Genomic DNA, 9,180 nt, shown 5'->3' with positions numbered 1-9,180 from the left:
ACCTCTCTAGGATATATACCTAGTAATGGGATTGCTGGGTCAAATGGTTATCTCCAATTCCAGCTTTCTAAGGAATCACCATACTGCTTTCCACAGTGGTTGTATCACTTCACAGTCCCACCAGCAGTGTATGAGAGTCCCAATCTTTCCAAATCCCCACCAGCATTTGTTATTTTCTGTCTTGTTGAACCTTGCCATCAGTGCTGGGTGAGATGGTATCTCAGTGTTGTTTTGATTTGCATCTCTCCAATGACCAATGATTGTGAGCATCTCTTCATGTGTTGGCTGGCCACCTGAATATTCTCCTTGGTGAAGTGTCTATTCATGTCTTCAGCCCATTTTTCAATTGGATCGTTAATTCCCTTGGTGTAGAGGCACTGGAATTTTCTATAAATCTTAGAAATAAGTCCCTTGCCAGATATGTAATTATCGACAAGTATGAATTTGTTGCTGTCATTTTTGTTATGTGCTTTTTGTGGTGTTGGTTTCTTTGTTCCATATAATTTTCTACGCTGAGCTCATTTTGTTTCTTAATCGTGTTATCACTTCCATTGTTCGTATTGTTTTAGTATTTGCTGAATATTTGTGCTGGTCCTCTTTTTAATTTTGATGTGAAGGTTTATAATTTTTCTTTTAGATTACCCTGTGATTTATAGTTTTCTTTCCAAGTTTAGAACAGTCCATTCTATCTTGTAGTTTTCTTGACATCCCTACCATCTAGAAGTTCTGTAATGACACATTTTTTTCCCTCTTTTTCATTTGTAGTTGTCCTCATTTGTCAATTGATGTCTCTGGTTCCCTGTTTAGGCTTATTTACTTTGGATACTTCCATAGCTGGGTTGGTTTCTGGGTTATATCATCATGTGTGTTAATGGTCAGTTGTTGTTTGCTGTTGTTGGTTCTCTGTCCAAAGGACTCCCTTTAGCATCCCTTGTAAGGTTGGTCTGGTTTTAACAAATTCCCATAATTTCTGCTTATCTGAAAATGTCCTAATTTCACCATCATATCTGAGGGACAATTTTGCTGGATACATAATTCTTTGTTGAAAATTTTTCTTTCTTTTTTTTTAATGCATTTTATTGAAATATAATTTATGTACAGTGAAATACACAAAATTGAAGTGACATGGTCAATGCATTTTTTTTTTTCAGTGTTTCCTCACCTCCCCTCCCACCCTGGAAACCAACAAAGAAAGTTTCCCTCCATATAAAACATTTCCTTGACCCTCCACAACAACGAACTAATACTATATTTGTGTGTAATTATCAGCAAATAAGACTTTGTTGCTGTCATTTTTGTTATGTGCTTTTTTGTGATGCAGTGTCTTTGTTCCATAAAATTTTCTATGCTGAGCTCATTTTGTTTATGAATTGTGTTATCATTTGCTTCATTGCTATTGTTTTAGTATTTGCTGAATATTTATGCTGGTCCTCTTTTTTGATGCGAAGGTTTATCATTTTTCTTTGATGTTATCCTGTGATTTATAGTTTTCTTTCCAAGTTTACAACAGTCTGTTCTATCTTGTAGTTCTCTTGACTTTCCTACCATCTAGAACTTCTGTAACAACAGTTTTTTCCTTCTTTATGGTTTGTAGTTGTCCTCATTTATCAATTGATGTCTCTGGTTCCCTGTTTACAATCTCGTAGGCTTATTTACTTTGGATACTTTCATAGCTGGGTTGGTTTCTGGGTTATATCGTCATGTGTGTAAATGGTTAGTTGTTGTTGGCTGTTGTTGCTTCTCTGTCCAAAGGGCTCCCTTTAGCATCTTTTGTAAGGTTGGTCTGATTTTAACAAATTCCCTTAATTTCTGCATATCTGGAAATGTCCTAATTTCACCATCATATTTGAGGGACAATTTTGCTGGGTACATAATTCTTGCTTGGGAATTTTTCTCCTTCAGTGTTTTATATATACCATCCCACTGTCTTCTCACCTGCATGGTTTCTGTCAAGAAATTCGAGCTTAGTCTTATTGGTTGCTCCTTGCAGGTAACTTTCGTTTTTCCCATGCTACTGTCATGATTCTTTCTTTGTCTTTGGTTTTGGTAAGTTTGATGATGATATGTCTGGGTGATTTTCTTTTGGGTTTTATCGGACTGTTTGGGATTTGTTGGACTTCCTGAATGGAAATATTTTCATCTTTCATCATACTAGGAAAATTCTCTTCCAGCAATTCTTTGACAATTTTCTTTGTGGTTTTATGTGTGTCTTCCTGTTCTGGAATTCCAGTGACACATAGGTTATTCCTTTTGATGGTATCCCACATGAACCTTAGGCTTTCTTCATTTTGTTTTGATATTTTTTCTGATTGATTCCTTTCCAAAGGAGTGTTCAGGTATTTGCCTTCAATCTCCCTAATTCTGTCTTCCATTGATTTAATTCTGCTCCTTTGCCCGTTCAATGTCTTATCTATTTCTGAATATTTAGTATTAATCTTCTGGACTTTTGTCTGTAGATTTTTTGTAATTTCTAATTTTTCATTTATTTTGTCATTTTGTTCTTGTATTCCCTTTTGAAATTGTTCTAGGGTTTTCTATGTGTTTTCCTTGATCTGTCTCTAAATTCATTGAAGATACCTAAATATAATTGTTTTGAATTCCTTATCAGGGAGTTCCAATGCTGCATCTTCCTCAGGGATGTGTTTTGGGTCTGTGTGTGGTCCCTTGTTTCTTCTGCTTTAGCTTGCTTCTTTGTGTGGACTGTGATGCTCTGTTGACTCTGAGGCATTGTGACGTTTCTTGTGTTTATATTTAATTGGTGATTGTATGTTGGAGTGACTTGCCCACGATTTTCATTTTATTTGTTTTGTTTGTATGCTATCTACACAAGCCAGGTACTGTGCTCCTCTATTCACTAGTTGACAGCACTTATACACTCACCACCTGCCTCTTTTCCTGTTGGCAGCCTCTCGTATGTCCCTGCCAACTTTGGCAAGCATAGCCTATTCTTAGGTCCCTGGAATCTGAATGATACTGCTATCACTTTAAAATCCGAAATGGTTGCCACTTGTAAACATTCAAAACGGCTTCACCCTCAGTCACTTTAAATATCCAAAATGGCCTCCGCTTATAAACAGTCAAAATGGCTGTGCCCTCAGTCACTTTAAATATCCAAAATGGCCACCACTTGTAAACACTCAAAATAGCTGCACCCTCGGTCACTTTAAATATCCAAAATGACTGCCACATGTAAACAATCAAAATGACTGCAGCCTCCAGACAGTGGAAAGTCAACAGCTCAGTTGTCTATTTCCCTTCCTAGTCATAGGCCACCAGCGCAGTCATCCTTGCAGCCCTTGGTGACCAGAGCTGATCTGTTTTAGGTCAATTCTCAGGTCCCAACACCACTTTGAAATATTCAGGCTGTTGGTCCCATCAGAGTAGCTGACAGTCCGCAGCTCCGACCATCTCTGTACTCACTGCTTTTGTTCGGGTTTTTCCACTAGTTGTTGCCTAATCCACTTCTGTATAGTTCCTTTCAAAGCTTAGAGCTCCAGGATTTCTTCTGTATCTCTGTCAGTTGATTTATCTTTCTTTGTTGAAGAGGCTCTGTGTCACTTGTGTGCCTATTCCTCCATCTTACTGGAAGTTGAGGGATAATTTTGCTAGCTACATAATTCTTGGTTGGAAATTTTTCTCTTTCAGGGTTTTATATATACCATCCCATTGTCTCCTTGTCTGCATGGTTTCTGCTGAGATATCTGAGCTTAGTTTTATTGGTTGCCCCTTGTAGGTAACTTTTGGTTTTTCCCATGCTGTTTTCAGAATTATTTCTTGGTGTTTGGTTTTGGTGAGTTTGATGATGATATGTCTTGGTGATTTTCTTTTGGGGTCTATCCTGTTTGGGGTTTGTTGGACTTCTTGAATGGCTGTATTCTCATTTTTCATCATACCAGGAAAATTCTCTTCCAAGAAATCTTTGACCATTTTTTCTATGGTTTTATTTGTCTCTTCCTGTTCTGGAATTCCTACTACACATTGGTTATTCCTTTTGATGTTATCCCACATGAATCTTAGGCTTTCTTCATTTTGTTTTGATCTTTTTTTCCGATTGATCACTTTCTAAAGAAGTATTGAGGTATTTGCCTTCAATCTCACTAATTCTGTCTTCCATTGATTCAATTCTGCTCCTTTGCCCATTCAATGCCCTATCTGTTTCTGAAAATTTAGTATTAATCTTCCTGATTTCTAAGTGTAGATTTTGTATCATCTCTAATTTTTCATTTATTTTGTCATTTTATTCTTGTATTGTCTTCCAAAATTGTTCTAGGATTTTCTCTTTTTTCCTCAATTTTGTCAGTGTTTTCCTTGATCTGTCTCTCAATTCATTGAGGATACCTAAATATAATTCTTTTCAATTACTTATCAGGGAGTTCCAGAGCTGTGTCCTCCTCAGGGATGTGTTTTGGGTCTGTATCCTGGTCCCTTGTTTCTCCTGCTTTATCTTGCTTCTTTGTGTCCACTGTGATGCTCTGTTTTCTCCAAGGCATTACAATGTTTTTGTGTTTATATTTAATTGGTTGGGGAGCTCTGGTAGCATAGGGCCTAAGGCACTTGACTGCTAACCAGGAGGCTGCCGGTTCAAACCCACTAGCCATTCCTCAGAAGGAAGGTTGGGCAATCTACTTCCGTAGTGATACGGCCTCGGAAACCCAAGGAGGAGTCGCTATGAGTTGGGTCCAAATTGATGACATGTAACAACAACAACAACATTTAATTAGTTATTGTATGTTGAAGTGACTTGCCCACAATTTTTGTTTTCTTTGGATTTTATCTAACTAAGCAGGGTACTGTGCTCCTCTTTTCAGTAGTTGGCAGCACTTATACACTTACCATGTGTCTCCTTTCCCATTATCAACCTCCTGTATGTCCCCGCTGTCCTTAGTAAATGGAGCTTATTCTTAGGTCCTGTTTTCATTCAGGGTTTTCTACTAGTTGGTGCATAATCCACTTCTGTATACTTCCTTTCAAAGCTCAGGGCTCCTGGGTTATCTTCTGTATCTCTGTCAATTGGTTTCTCTTTTCTTTGTTGATGAAGGTCTTTGTAGCTTGTCTGCCTATTCCTCCATTATTACCGGAAGTCCTACTTCTTGTAATCTTGGTCCCAAATGGCACAATCAAACCTAAATCATTTGAGGAGGATTTATTTATAAAAGGTACTAATTATAATTATAAAAGGGACTAATTGTGCAGGGGAACCACAAGTGAGAGTAGCAGCAGAGTTTTCACCAGTGGGAACATGAGCCCCTCAGGTTGGAAGCCACTTAAAAAATATGACTGGAGAAGGTTTGCCTTCGCAAAGTAGGGCTGACCTTAATGACATGGATGGAGCAGAGCTTTCAGGACTTTAATTTGCTGAAATGGCATGATTCAAAATGAGAAGAAAGCTGCAAATTCCATTAATACTTGGAACATGGAATGTATGGAATTTGAATGTAGGAAAATTGAAGTCATCAAAAATGGTGTACACCAAGATCAATATACTAGGCATTATTGAGCTGAAACAAACAGTATTGGGCCATTTTGAATTAGACAATCATATGGTCTACTATGCTTGGAATGAAAAATTGAAGAATTGTGTTACATTCACTGTCAAAAAGAGCATTTCAAGATCAATCCTGAAATACAAAGCTGTCAGTGATAAGATAATATGCAGACTTCTACAAGGGAGACCAGTTAATATAACTATAATTCAAATTTACATAAAATCCACTATGCCAAAAATGAAGAAATTGACATCTTTACTAAATTCTGCAGTCTGAAATGGCTCAAACATGTAATCAAGATGCATTGATAATATTGGTGATTTGAATGCAAAAGTTGAAAACAAAGATAAAGGACGACTAGTTGGAAACTGTGGTCTCAGTGATAGAAATGACGCCTGGAGAGAGCAGATAGAATTTTGCAAGACCAATGACCTATTCACTGCAAAGACCCTTTTTTCAACAACATAAACAGTACATAAACATACAACAACATAAACAGTACACGTGGCCTTCACCAGATAGAATACACATGTATCAAAGTAATTATATTTGTGGAAAGAGACCATGGAGATGCTCAATATCATTAGCCAGAGTAAGGCCAGAGGCTGACTGCAGAACAGACCATCAATAGATCATATGCAAGTTCAAATTGAAGCTGAAGAAAATTAAAACAACTCCATAAGAGCCAAAGTATGACCTTGATTTTACCCACCTGAATTTAGAAATCATCTCCAGAATGGGGCTGACACATTGAAAACTAATGACTGAAGACCAGACACTTTATGGGATGGCATCAAGGATATAAATCATGAGGAAAGCAAAAGGTCATTAAAGAGAATTAAATGAATGTAAGAAGAGACTCTGAAACTTGCTCTTGAACATAGAGTAGGTAAAGTAAATGAAAAAATGATAAAAGAGCTGAAAAGATTTCAAAAAGTGGCTCGAGAAGACAAAGTAAAGTATTATAATGAAACGTGCAAAGACTTGGAACTGGAAAACCAAAGGGGAATAACACTCAACATTTCTAAAGTGAAAGAACCAAAGGAAAAACCAAGCCTCAAGTTGCAATACTGAAGGTTTCTACAGAGAGATATTGAATGATACAAGATGCATCAACAGAAGATGAAAAGAATACACAGAGTCACTGTACCAAAAAGAATGAGTAGACATTCATCTATTGCAGGAGATAGCATATGATCAAATACTGATGGTACTGAAGGAAGAAGTCCAAGCTTCACTGAAGGCATTGGTGAGAATCAAGTTCCAGGAATTGATGGAATGCCAATTGAGATGTCTCAACAAACAGATGTCATGCTGGAGGTGCTCATTTATCTATGCCAAGAAACTTGGAAAACAGCTACCTGGCCAACTGGCTAGAAGATATCCATATTTGGTGCCCATTCCAAAGAAAGGTTGTCTAACAGAATGCGGAAATTAGCAAACAATGTTATTAATATCACATGTGTGGTAGTTCAGTTTGTGTGTCAACTTGGTTGGGCCTGGTTGAGTGGCTAGGCAGCTGGATGTAGTATTCCCCATGATGAGACTGGTAATCAACTCCATGGTGGAATCTACTATGAGCAGCTGAGTAGCTGTCTTAGGGAATGTGGTCTGCTTCCGCAGAAGTACTTAAGCAGAAGCCTTGGGAAATGGTCTCTAGCTTGTGGCACGCTTAGACCCTGCATGTAGCTGTGTCGCTGTTCAGCAGCCTGCCATGCTGTGCCGACCTTGGGACTTACAAAGGACTTGAATTAATGGCTGCCGTGTGGTTTGAACTTGGATGTAAAGCCTCCAAACTGTAAGAGAATAAACTCCTGTTTGTTAAGGCCATCCCATTTGTCGTATATTCTTGTCATAGCAGCACTAGGTAACCAGAACAACATGAAAGTAAAGTTTTGCTGAAGATAATTTAAAAATGGTTGCAGCAGTACATTGACAGGGAACTGCCAGAAATTCAAGCTGGATTCAGAAGAGGATGTGAAATGGGGGGTGTGGTGGTTAAGTTTGTGTGTCAACTTGTCTAGGCTTGGTTGAGTGGCTGGGTAGCTGGTTATAGTATTCCCCATGATGAAACTGGTAATCAACTCCATGGTGGAATCTACTGTGAGCAGCTGAGTATCTGCCTTTGGGTATGTGGTCTGGTTCTTATATACAAGAAACAGCTTTGGGAATGGTCTCTAGCTTATGGCACACTTGAATCCTGCATGTAGATGTGTCGTTGTTGTTCAGCAGTCCTGCCATGCTCTGCCAACCTTGGGACTTTCAATGGACTTAAATTAATGGCCTGCTGTGTGGCTTGGTAACATCGGGACTGTGCCATTTTGTTTGTCGACCTTGGGCTTGTTAAACTCAGCAGCCAGTAGCTGCCTGAGTGAAGAGATGCCTCTAGTTTTGGTGGGCTGGGAGCAAGAGGCAGAGCTGAAGCCCAAGGTTGAGGGGCTTTCACCCAGCGCCTAGAGCCTGGCACTGGACTTCTAGCCTCCCAAACTGTAAGAGAATAAACTCCTGTTTGTTAAGGCCATCCACATTTGTGGTATATATACTTGTCAGAGTGGCAATAGGTAACGAGAACAGGGGCATCATAGCTGATGTCAGTTGGATCTTTGCTGAAAAGAGAAAATAAAAGAAAATTGTTTACCTGTGTTTTATTGACTATGCAAAGTCATTTGTGTGAATCATAACAAATTATGAATAACACTGCAAAGAATAGGAATTCCAGAACACTTAATTGTGCTCATGAGGAACCTGCACGTGAGCAATAGGCAGTCGTTCAAACAGAACACGAGGATACTGCATGGTTTAAAATCAGGGAAGATGTGCATCAGGGTTGTATCCTTTCACCATACTTACTCAATCTGTATTCTGAGGAAATAATCCAAGAAGCTGGCCTATATAAAGAAGAACGTGGCATCAGGATTGGAGGAAGAGTCATTAACAACCAGCAATGTGCAGATAATGCAACCTTGCTTGTTGACAGTGAACAGGACTTGAAGCACTTACTGATAAAGATCAAAGGCTACAGCCTTCAGTATGGATTACACCTCAACATAAAGTAAACAAAAATCTTCACATGTGAACCAATAAGCAGCATCATGATAATGGAGAAAAGATTGAAGTTGTCAAGGATTTTTTTAATTTGAATCCACAAAGAAATCAAGTGACATATGTTAATTTTAGATGCTGTTGAGTCTGCAGACTCATAGTGACCTTATGTACAACAGAATGAAACACTGCCTGCTCCTGCGCCATCCTCACAATATTGCTATGCTTGAGCCTATCGTTGCAGCCACTGTGTCAGTCCATCTTGTTGAGAGTCTTCCTCTTTTTTGCTGACCCTCTACTTTACCAAGTATGATATTCTTTTCTAGGGAATGGTCCCTTCTTACAATATGACCAAAGTAGGTGGCCATTCTCACTTCCAAGGAACATTTTGGCTGAACTTCTTCCAGGACAGATCTGTTCATTCTTCTGGCAGTCCATGGCATTTTCAGTATTCTTCACCAACACCATAATTCAAAGGTGTCAACTCTTGCTCAGTTTTCTTTATTCCAGCTTTGTCCAGCTTTCACATGCATATGAGGTGATTGGAAATACCATGGCTTGGGTTAAGTGCACTTTAGTCTTCAAAGTGACATCTTTGCTTAACACTTTAAAGAGGTCTTTTGCAGCAGATCTGCCCAGTGCAGTACAATGT

Source organism: Orycteropus afer, unplaced genomic scaffold (genome assembly GCF_000298275.1).
Source record: "Orycteropus afer afer isolate SDZICR_OR568_19922 unplaced genomic scaffold, OryAfe1.0 scaffold00107, whole genome shotgun sequence".
NCBI classification, from domain to species: domain Eukaryota; kingdom Metazoa; phylum Chordata; class Mammalia; order Tubulidentata; family Orycteropodidae; genus Orycteropus; species Orycteropus afer.
This window is presented reverse-complemented; position numbering follows the sequence as displayed.